At 37.2% G+C, this 10,744-nt stretch overlaps 1 long non-coding RNA gene across 3 annotated transcripts in view; it reads left to right on the top strand.

Annotated features, from left to right (window-relative positions):
- The first annotated feature begins 2,636 nt into the window (after window positions 1-2,636).
- Window positions 2,637-10,744, top strand: part of LOC138163172 (uncharacterized) — a 107,870-nt gene continuing 99,762 nt past the window's right edge. For all 3 annotated transcript variants that reach the window (XR_011168832.1, XR_011168833.1, XR_011168831.1), the window contains exon 1: window positions 2,637-2,864. This is a non-coding gene — a long non-coding RNA (uncharacterized lncRNA). The remainder of the gene's footprint in view (window positions 2,865-10,744) is intronic.

The raw sequence follows: 10,744 nt of genomic DNA, 5'->3' as shown, positions 1-10,744 counted from the left end.
TTTCTCCATTAACAAAACAGTCTGGATTAGTTTATCAAATTGCCTAATTGTAACTTGGATGCGGATCTGGCTTAGAGATAATGATACACAGGACAGACATATTTCATTTTGAAGTTGTCTTTCTTTTCAATGTTGTTATTACTGTATACATTGTTCTATTAGCTCTGTTCACTTCATTCTGCATCAGTTTATTCAAATTTCCCCAAATTTATGTAAAACCATTCTTTCTATCATTTGTTATGCTGCCATAATATTCCACTACACCTACATAACATAATTTGTTCAGCCATTCCCAAATTGATGGGCAACCCTTTAGTTTCTAGTTCCTTTCAAGAACCAAAAGAAAAAAAAAAGCTGCTATAATTGTTTTTATATATGGTGTATCAAGTCTCTTGGACTTAGAAGACTTCCTGGGCAATGCTGAGTTCCTAGATTACACACAGGAAATCTTGAGCCAAGCAGGAGCAAGGGAGCAGAGGGGAAGTCATGGAAAAAGCTACAATTGTACCTTCTTCTTCACTGGTAATATAAATTGTATGGCCTCTTTAAGTCTGGATGAGTAGCAACAGACACTTGAGAAATCCTGAGTACTTTCCCCTTGCATAGAAGCCTTAGCCCCAGGTTTGATGTTTATGTTTGAAGGTTTAAATAGGTTCCCAGGTGGCTTGGGAGACTGGGGGGGTGGAGGGGCTCAAGAGTTCCTATAAGTGTGTGGAATTTCTCATGGGATGGAAGAAAAGCTGTACCAAAAATCTGGAGGAATATTTAGATCCTTAGGAAACATAGGGGTTACTCCCTGCTTCCACCATCTTTTCTGGGCCCTGGAAAACTAGGGGTGTCCAGATGTCCTGCCCTTTCTGCTTTCCAGAGGTTAGACTCAGGAAATGATTCCTTCAAAGAGGGTACTAAGGCTGAATTTGGAAATTCCTGGCCTTGTCTGATAAAGTGAACATCACATGCAGATTGTGGGCACAATAATACAGCTCATACCTTTATATCACACGCGCTTCACCTGGACATCCTGTTCTGGGTTGTCTTGTCTGTTCGGAGACTCAGGCACAAATTCCTGTTTTTTCCGGTTGGGTTAAATGAAGCCAGGCTTCTAAGTAATGGTCTCATAGTTTTAACAGTTTGCCATGGTAATTGAGAGTTCATTTCTATCTGTTATGGAACCTAGATGTGCACCAAATTCTGGTGTTTGTAGGGGAAATTCTAGGTGGAAGTATAAGTAAAAAAGTGAGTTGGTTTAGATGAAAATTCTCCAAGATCGGATCTAATCTGTGGAAACTCAGGTGTGGCTCTCAGCTACAGCTTATAGGTATGCTCTATACAATCTTATTCAGTAATAAATATTCTCTGTTATCTGATTACCTTCCCCTCAGGTAACATATTCTACTCTCACTATTTTGCTCCTTCTGAGTGCTCAAGATTTCAATGTGTGTTGTAAATGATAAGATCTTCAACCAGTATTGAATGAATAAATGATGAGGAGAGGACCTGTCTTCAGTCTCCAGCTTTCCAGAATCTCCAAGCACAGGGTTCCAGTCTGTTGAGACTGCTCATGACCCTCTCAAGTGGCTGGGAGGTGATAGGGATGACTTGGTCTGAGATGTCAAAGAGTGGGTGGGATTCTCAACTGCTGTGACTGATAAGCATTTATATAATGCCTACTATGGCAACATAGGCTCCTAGTTACCATGATATGCTTTATTTTTTTTACAAGTATTATTTAATTTAATCTTCTTGTAAATGCTTTTTATAAATATTGTCTAATTTGATCCTCACACAATCCTGTGTGATTATTATTATCCTCATTTTACAGTTGAGGAAACAGGGGTTAAGTGACTTGACCAAGGTCACACAGCTAGCATATGTCTAAGGCAGAATTTGATCTCAGTACTTCCTGACTCTAAGCCCAGTGCTCTGTCCACTGCTGCACCAGAGGTGGGTGCTGGAGTCAGTGTAAGGCCATAAGCCCAGCTCTGTGAGGCTCAGGTGGGGTGTTAGGGTTTGGCAAAGCCTCTGGGCTAAGTTTCTATTCTCTGCACTGGGGGAAGGAGTCTGTGAGTCTCAGCACCTGGAGCAGCCCTACAAGCAATTGCTATGAAGTCTCAGATCCCCAGTTAAAAGGCCAGTAACACACTGAGTAGGTGGTCCTGGGAGTCTATCTCTCAGGTAGGTGGAGATGCTGCGCTCCTGGAAGCAAATAGGCCAGGCTCTGAGCTGGGAAGTCAGGGGTCCTGGGATGGGGGGGAGGAGTGCTCAGCAGAGGTTGGGCGGGGCTCAGAGCTGAGGAGGCTGGGCTTATATATCTGTGGGTGGGCGGGGCCCTGCGCTGGGGAGGCGGGGTGTGGGGGTTGGGGGATGGCTATCCCCCAGTGTGGGCTGGTCTGGAGGACCCAAGTCTCTTAGAAGCTGCTGGCAGGCTCTTCTTCCATTCTTCCTTCGAAGCTGTTCTTGGCTCCCAGTGACCAAAGAGGGACCCCATGCCTTGTGTGTCAGAAAGTGAGCCAAAGTCCTGTAGCAGTCAACTCAAAACAGGCACATGATCAACAAAGGTACCCAGGTGACATACACGTGTTGATCAGCATATGCGTGTTATAGTCACAGAGGGCGCTCTGAGCCAGGAAGGAAGAGAAGGAGGGAGAGGGGAGGGAGGAAGGACCGAACGTCTGCTTTCCTACCTGTGACGGCACCTGCGCAGCAGAGAGGCCCGGGCAGCTGGAGAGGCCCCAGGTTTGTCTCTGCCTCTTCTAGGTGGGAGGTGACAGCAGTGGCAGCGGTGTGGCGGTCCCTGGGCCAAGCTCCGTAGGTGGGCAGGGCTCCCAGCTGCTGGGCGGGGATCCTGGGGTCATTGACAACAGGTGAGTGGCTTTCCAGTTGCTGAAGGTCAGGGAATTCTCCTTCCCTTGATTCTCTATATTGAAAGATTTTTTTGTTCAATGTAGCTTAGAGTTTAAGTATTTGGTATGGTGACATCTTGTTTAAAATGTTCTTAAACTTTTGTGGATCTGTATTAATTGTTTTTGTTGTTATTGATAATGTTTTTTTTTAACTTGTATTTTTTTTTTTAATAAAGCTTAGCTAGAATGGCTCTGAGACAAATTGTTAACTTATTATTCTTTTATATTCAGTGTTCTTCATACAGTTGTACTGATGGGTAAAATAACTACTTTTTGTAATGGAATAAGAATACTGATATTTAATCTTTGTCACAACCCTAGGAGTAGAAAAGATGATAGGGATGGTATGGACTTCATCTTTTTGTCACAAAATTTTTATTTTTTGCACCAGGTCTCTATATTTTGAAAGCTTTGCATGCTATGTACTTTGATGAATGTGAGTGTTTGATATGGCAATATCTTTTATCTTATTAAAGAGATTTAAAAAATTTTTATGGATCAATGTTATGTTGAGGCAATTGTGGGTGACAGTTTTGCCTGTAATGATGCTCCTGTTCCAGTAAAACTTGTTGCACAGGGGCCTAGAATGTAGGATCTATGAACCAAGGCAAGTTGGATGTAGTCAGAGAGGAAGTGGAAAGATGAAACGTTAACATCTTGGGTGCTAGTGTGCTTAAATGTTTGTGAATGGGTGAATTTAATTTATGTGATCACTGCATATACTAGTGTGGTCAAGAATCCCTCAGAAGAAATGAAATAGCCCTCAGAGTCAACAAAAGGGTCAGAAAAGAAGTATTGGAGTATAATTTAAAAAGTGACAGAATGATATCTGTTTTAATCCAAGGTAATCTGTTCAACATTACAGTAGTACAAGTCCGTGTTCCAAGCACTGATGCTGAAGAGGCCAAAGCTGATCAGTTCTGTTGAAGAACTAAAACATATTTTTACCAGCTCCCTCCCCCCCCAAAAAAGGTCACATTCATTGTAAGAGATTAGAATGCTAAAGTAGGGAATCAAAAAATAATTGAACTAACAGGCAAGTTCTTTCTTGGAATACAAAATGGAGTAGGGAAGAGACTAATATAGTTTTTTTTTTTACATTTAATTTAATTTTATTCTGAACTTAAGAAATAAAACAGACATTTCCATGAACATAGTAGAATAGAAAAAAAGATGATTGCACATGAAATTGCAAACCTATTATGTACAACTTGTCATTTCTTTTAAATATATAATAGAATTATCACGTAGTTTTCTTTTTTCCCTCTTTGTTCTTTCTGCCCTCTTCGCCCATCCTAGAGATGGCTACTATTAGACACAAATATATATGTATATATAAATAACATATATATGTGAAATCATTTCATACATACTTCTATTTATCATTTTTTTCTCTACTTGCAGATAGTGTCTTCCTTCATAGGTCCTTTGTAATTAATTTGGGTCAAAATGACTTAGTTGCTCAGAGTTGTTCTTAAAACAATAATACTGTTACTCTATACAACTTTTTCTTGATTCTATTAATTTTTCTCTTCATTATTTTGTACCTCTGTTCATGCTTTTCTACAATCAATGAGCTCATCATTTCTTATAGCACAGTAGTATTCCCTCACATGCACAGGCATCCCCACAATTTCCAGTTCTTTGCCATCACAAAGAGAGCTGCTATAAATATTTTAGAACGTATGGATTCTTTTCATTTTTCCCCTAATCATCTCTGGAAACAGACCTAATGGTGATATTGCTGGGTCGAAGAGTCTAGGCAATTTAAGAACTCTTTGGGCATACTTCCAGATTGTTCTCCAAAATGGTTGGATCAATTCACAGTTTCAGCAGCAATGAATTAGTGCCCCAATTTTTTCACATCTCCTACAACATTTGTTGCTTCCCCCTTCAGTCATTTTAGCCAATCTAATAGGTATAAAATGACATCTTAAAGTTGTTTTAATTTGCATTTCTTTAATCAGTAGTGATTTAGAGCATTTTTCATATGACTATTTTGTCAAAATAACTTGCTGGTCATAGCAAATACTCTTTTCTGACAACCCAAAAGGCGTTTCTACACTTGGACATGACCAAATGGTCAATATAGAAATCAAATTTATAATATACTTTAAAGCCAAAGGTGGAGAAGTACTGCACAGTCAGTTAAAACAAGACTTGGAGCTGACTCTAGCTCAGATCATGAGCTTTATATTGCAAAAATCAGACTTGAACAATATAGGAAAAACTATTAGACTGAATTTGTATAACCTAAATAATATCCTTAATGAAAATGAAGTGGAAGTGATGAACAGATTTAAGGGATTAGAGCTGGTAGACAGAGTGCCTGAAGAGCAGTGGACAGAAGTTCACAATATTGTATAGGAGGCAGCAGCAACAGCAACAAATTCCAAAGAAAAAGAAGATCAAGAAAGGAAAATGAGTGTTGCATGAGACTTTACAAATAGATGAGGAAAGAAGGAAAGTGAAAGGTAAAGGATAAAGGGACACATATCCCCAACTGACTGTAGAATTCCAGAGAATAGCAAGGAGAAATAAGGTTTTCTTCAATGAGCAACACAAAGAAATAGAAGAAAACAATAAAATGGTAATGATAAGAGATGTCTTCAAGAAAAATAGAGATATCAAGGGAACATTCTGTGCAAAAATGAGCATGTGAAAAGACAAAAATGGTAGGGACTTAATAGAAGAAGAAGAGATTAAGGAGAAGTGGTGAAAATACACAGAAGAATCATACAAGAAAGATCTTAATATCATTATTAACAGATATGATGTGGTTACTGATCTAGAGCCAGACATCCCGGATAATGAAGTCAAGTGGGTTTTGGAAGCATTGCTAGCTAGTGGAGGTTATAGAATTCTAGTTGAGCTACTTAAAATCCTAAAAGATGATGCCATCAGTGTTTGCACTCAATATGCCAGCAAATTTGGAAAATTCTATAGTGTCAAATATATTGGAAAAGATTGGTTTACATCCCAATCCTAAAGAAGGGCAATGCCAAAGAATGTTCAAATTACTGAACCATTGTGCTCATTTCATATGCCAGCAAGGTTCCACTTAAGATTCTACAAACTAGGCTTCAGCAGTATGTGAACCAAGAATTACACAAAGAACTGCCTGGTTTTTGAAGAAGCAGAGGTACTAGAAATCAAATTGCCTACATTTGCTGGATTATGGAGAAAGCAAGGGATTTCCAGAAAGAAAAAAAATGTACTTCTGCTTCATTTACTTAGACTAAAATGATGATGTGGATCATGACAAAATATGCTAAGCCCTCAAAGAGATGGGAATCCCACCAGATCATCTTACTTGTCTCCTAAGGAACCTGTATGTGGACCAAGAAACAACAGTTAGAACCAAATGTGGAACGACTGATTGGTTTAAAATTGGAAAAGGAGTATGACAAAGCAGTATATTGTCACCTTATTTAATTAACTTATATGCAGAGTACATCATATGAAATGCTAAACTGGACAAATGAAAAGCTAAGTTGCTGGGAGAAATTTCAACAATCTCAGATGGACAGTTGATACCACTCTGATAGCAGAAAGTGATGAAGAATTATGAAGTCTCTTGATGAAGGTGAAAGGGGAGAGTGGAAAAGCTGACTTAGCAAAAACCAAAGAAACAATTGACGACAACAACAAAAAACTAAGAAAGATCTTGGCAACTGGTCTTATCACTTCCTGGCAAATAGAAGGAGAAGAAATGGAAGTAGTGTTAGATTTTATATTCTTGGGCTCGAAGATCACTGTGAATACCAACTTCAAATTGAAAGGAATTGAAATTAAAAGATGCTTGCCCCTTGGAAGTAAAACTTTGGCAAATCTGGACAGCATATAAAAAACCAAGACATCACCTTGCTGACAAAGGTCCATATAGTCAAAACTATGGTTTTTCTAATAACAATGTATTGTTGTGATAGTTGGATTCTAAAGAAAGCTGAACGCCACAGAATTGATGCTTTTAAATTGTAGTACTGAGAAGACTTTTGAGAGTCCCTTGGAAAGCAAGGGGGTCAAATCATTCAATTCTTAAAAGAAATTCATTCAGACTTTTTACTGGAAGGGAGTAGTGAGGTGGCACAGTGTATAGAAGACTGGGCCTGGAGTCAGAAAGACCCAAGTTCAGATATAACCTCAGACACTTGGTAGCTGAGTGATCCTGGGTAAGCCACTTAACCCTGTTTGCTTCAGTTTCCTTATCTTTGAAATGAACTGGAGAAGAAAATGGCAAACTACTTCTTTATCTATGCCAAGAAATCCCCACATGGGATCATGAAGAGTTGGGCATGACTAAAATGACTGAACAAAAACAACAAATTTACTGGAATATTAGATACTGAAGCTGAAGCTTAAATACTTTGACCACATAATAAGAAGACTGTACTCGTTTGAAAAAGACTGATGTTGGGAAAGATTGGAGGCAAAAGGAAAAGGGGATAACAGAGGATGAGATGGATAAATAGTGTAGTGAAAGCAATGAACTTGAGCTTGGTTAGACTTTGGGAGAGAGTGGAGGATAAAAGGGCCATGCATGCTATGGTCCATGGGGTCATGAAGAGTTGGACACAATTGAATGACTGAACAACCACCAAAATGAGGATTTGTCCATTGTTATTTTTATAAAGGATAGTAAACTTCTGTTTTATAACCAGCAACTTAATGGTGTTTTTCTAGGAATCCAGTAAATGCAAGATTTTTGCAATCTTCATTTGTACATTGCAAAGTCTCCACTGCCTTACTGCATAATCTATATTGACCAATAAGTCTTGACTCTTTAAGTGCAGTTAATCTTTTTGTAATTTCTAGTGGTAGTGACTTAGCCTCAAAGGACCAGGGTCTCCCATTGCATCCTTGGTCATTTCCAGTCACCTTGATGAATAGCAGATCACTGGATCCAGATGACTCTTGAGGAGAAAGTGAAGCTGGTGACCTTGCACAGTCCTCCCTCATTCAAATCAAAGTCAACTGCAAGTTATGTCATCATTTCCCTGATGCCATGGTCCTCTTCTAAAATGAAGGACAAACACAACAACAAGTGGCAGTGACATTAAGCCAAATGGTCATCATTAAACATCTTTAAACCAATCTGAATGATTTAGCCATTTCTCTGATCTGTCTTAGTCAAGGTATTGTTGGGTAAATTCCTGAGAATGTTGCCTGTGGAGTGCCTTTTGATTCCACTATTGGACCATAGCCATTTCATAGGTTCTTTCTGAAGAGAAAAGACCTTCAATTATATTTGACAAAACCAGTGACATAGCTTTTTGTCAGTCTTTACTATTATTTCTTCTGCCAGTCTTTATTATTTCATTGTGAAATGGGGTCCCTTTATTTAAAAGTATTTCTGTAAATTTTTAATCTGTTTATGTACCTATTAACCTGTGTTATCTCAGAGGGCATCTGTTCATCTGGGTAATCCTTTTTGGTGAGGAATTGATAATCTTTCTTTTGCTGCCTTTGGTAAATTAGGCCAGTGTTTCTTGAAGATTATGTTGTCCATTTTGTTGTTCCAAAAGTATTCTTTGAGAATACAATTGTGTATGTGTTGATTGACTTCAGAATTACAGTCAGCTCTGAATATATGTATTATGCTTTATTTTTCTCTTAGATAACCTGTATATTGCCTAGAGAAAACCAATGTAATATTTTGAACATTGGTTAGCTTGGATCTTTGGACTCAAACTCAAAATTTTTATTCTGTATTCTTTTTTGGCTCACATTAAGAATTTTATACTTATCTAGGTCAAATGACATTTTCATATCATTCGGGAAAGTTTCCATGAGATTAAATAGCTGTTTCATGCACTTTTCTGTTGAGACATATCTAGCATTGATACAATGTTTTGTGGTTTGCAAAGTTCTTTATATATACTTTAACTTATTTAATTCTCACAACAGCTTTGTAAGTTAGATGCTGTTATTATCCCCATTTTACAGATGGGGAAACTAAGACAGAGAGTTTAAATGACTTGGCCATGGTCATATACCTAGTAAGTATTTGAGGCAGGATTTGAATTCTCATCTTCCTGAAATAATTTCCCATTTTGTATCCACTGTACTACCTAGTTGCCTCAATATAACTTGACTCATATCCTTCAAATGTTTAATATAATGCTATAGCACAATTTCCTCTTTGACTTGAAAGGCAAACTTAGTTCTTTCAAGTAGTAGTTATAATAGAGTTACAGTAGTTTTAGGCAAAATTGTAGTGGACTTAGTCTCTCGGAAGTTTTACATTAATTGTCCCTGACATGATTGTTTTGGTGATATGTTTTAAATGAAGAATGGTTTTTTATATGGACATTAATTGCTCTTGCATCCTCACTCTGTTTGGATCATATGTGTGTATGCATGTATATGTGTGCATGTACATATGTATATCTATATGCATGCATTTATGTGTGTATATATTTATATATATGTGTGTGTGGATATGTACTTACACATAGATAAACATAAATGCTATGGAACTTTCTTGCAGCTTGGTCAATAATAAATCAATAATGGATTGCTTTTTATATTCCCATGGCTTATATCCTCTATTGTTTTCTTGAAAGCATTTATAATTTTTTTTACTTAGTCTGCGAATGCTTTTTTATAAGCATAATGTAATATAGTGTAAAATAGTGTATAAACATAATATAATATAATAATAAAGTAATAATCATAATGTAAATTAGTCTGTATTTACAGGAGTCATAGGTATTGTCATTTTTAGGTAATAAATAAGTGATACCTTCTGTTAAGAAAAATAGGATTAGGCTTATATTAGAAAGGAAGTGGAAAAAGTGCTTTGCTAGTAATTCATGTATCCCTCTGAAACATTTGATTCAGTAATTATAGATATATAATTATTGGGCATACCACATTTTTGGTTTTACAGAGTAGTTAGATTTCATCACCTCCCTTGTCTCTTATTTCAATAAGCAAATTTTCTGTTTTTCATTTTATCTGACTTCTACTTTCATGTTGGATTTCTTTCAACTATGTATAGAATAAGAAATATTATATATCTTTCTTCCCTGTCTTTTTCATTTCTTTGTTTCTAAGGCCCTCTCTGGTATAATTAACACATTTTTTTGAATATTCATTTTATTTTCTGTGCTGTTTTGATCTCTTGAATTACTTTAACCATTTGCCTTTAGTTATAGCTTAATGGTATTGTGAATTTGTGGTTCCCTTTTTTTTTTCTTTTCTGGATTCCATTCTGCATAGTCTTACTCCCCCCCTTCCCCCCCACCCCGGGTGTTTAAGCAAGGAATGTGTTGTTCATATTTTCTGTTGTATGTTCCAGGTAGATGTTTATATTGATGTAATTTTTCCATGTCTTTCCCTAGTAGTTTTCAGTAGTTTTCTCCAGGTACTTTAGCCATTGTGGCTTTTGATGTCCATTCCTGAGGCTGAGCCCCCAGAGAGAATTCAGAAACAACAGTAGGGCCTAATGCCTAGGATAATATTACCCATAACTTGGGATTAAATTTGATAATAATAATAAGCTGCTAAAAATAAGACTAATTAAAAATAAAAAAAATGAGTAAGCAAAGGAAAAATACCATTAGTAGCTGTTTAGGTATAAAATAAGATCTGGGTTTGTATTCAAAAGAAGATAGTGAGGTTCACACTTTTGAAAGGGGACGGTGTCAAAGTAGAAAATAGAATAAATGGGGGGGTGGGATAGGATGGAGGGAAATATAGTTAATCTTTCACAATATGACTACTATGGAAAGGTTTTGTGTAACTACACATGTACAACCTATACTGAATTGCTTATCTTCCTAGTGGGGGGGATGAGGAGGGAAAAAGGGCAAGAATCTGGAAATCAAATTTTATAA

The sequence above is a fragment of the Petaurus breviceps genome, unplaced genomic scaffold, assembly GCF_028583685.1.
Source record: "Petaurus breviceps papuanus isolate PSGF00001 unplaced genomic scaffold, PetGlider_PUasm1.0 187, whole genome shotgun sequence".
In the NCBI taxonomy this organism is placed as follows: Eukaryota; Metazoa; Chordata; class Mammalia; order Diprotodontia; family Petauridae; genus Petaurus; species Petaurus breviceps.
This window is presented reverse-complemented; position numbering and strand designations above follow the sequence as displayed.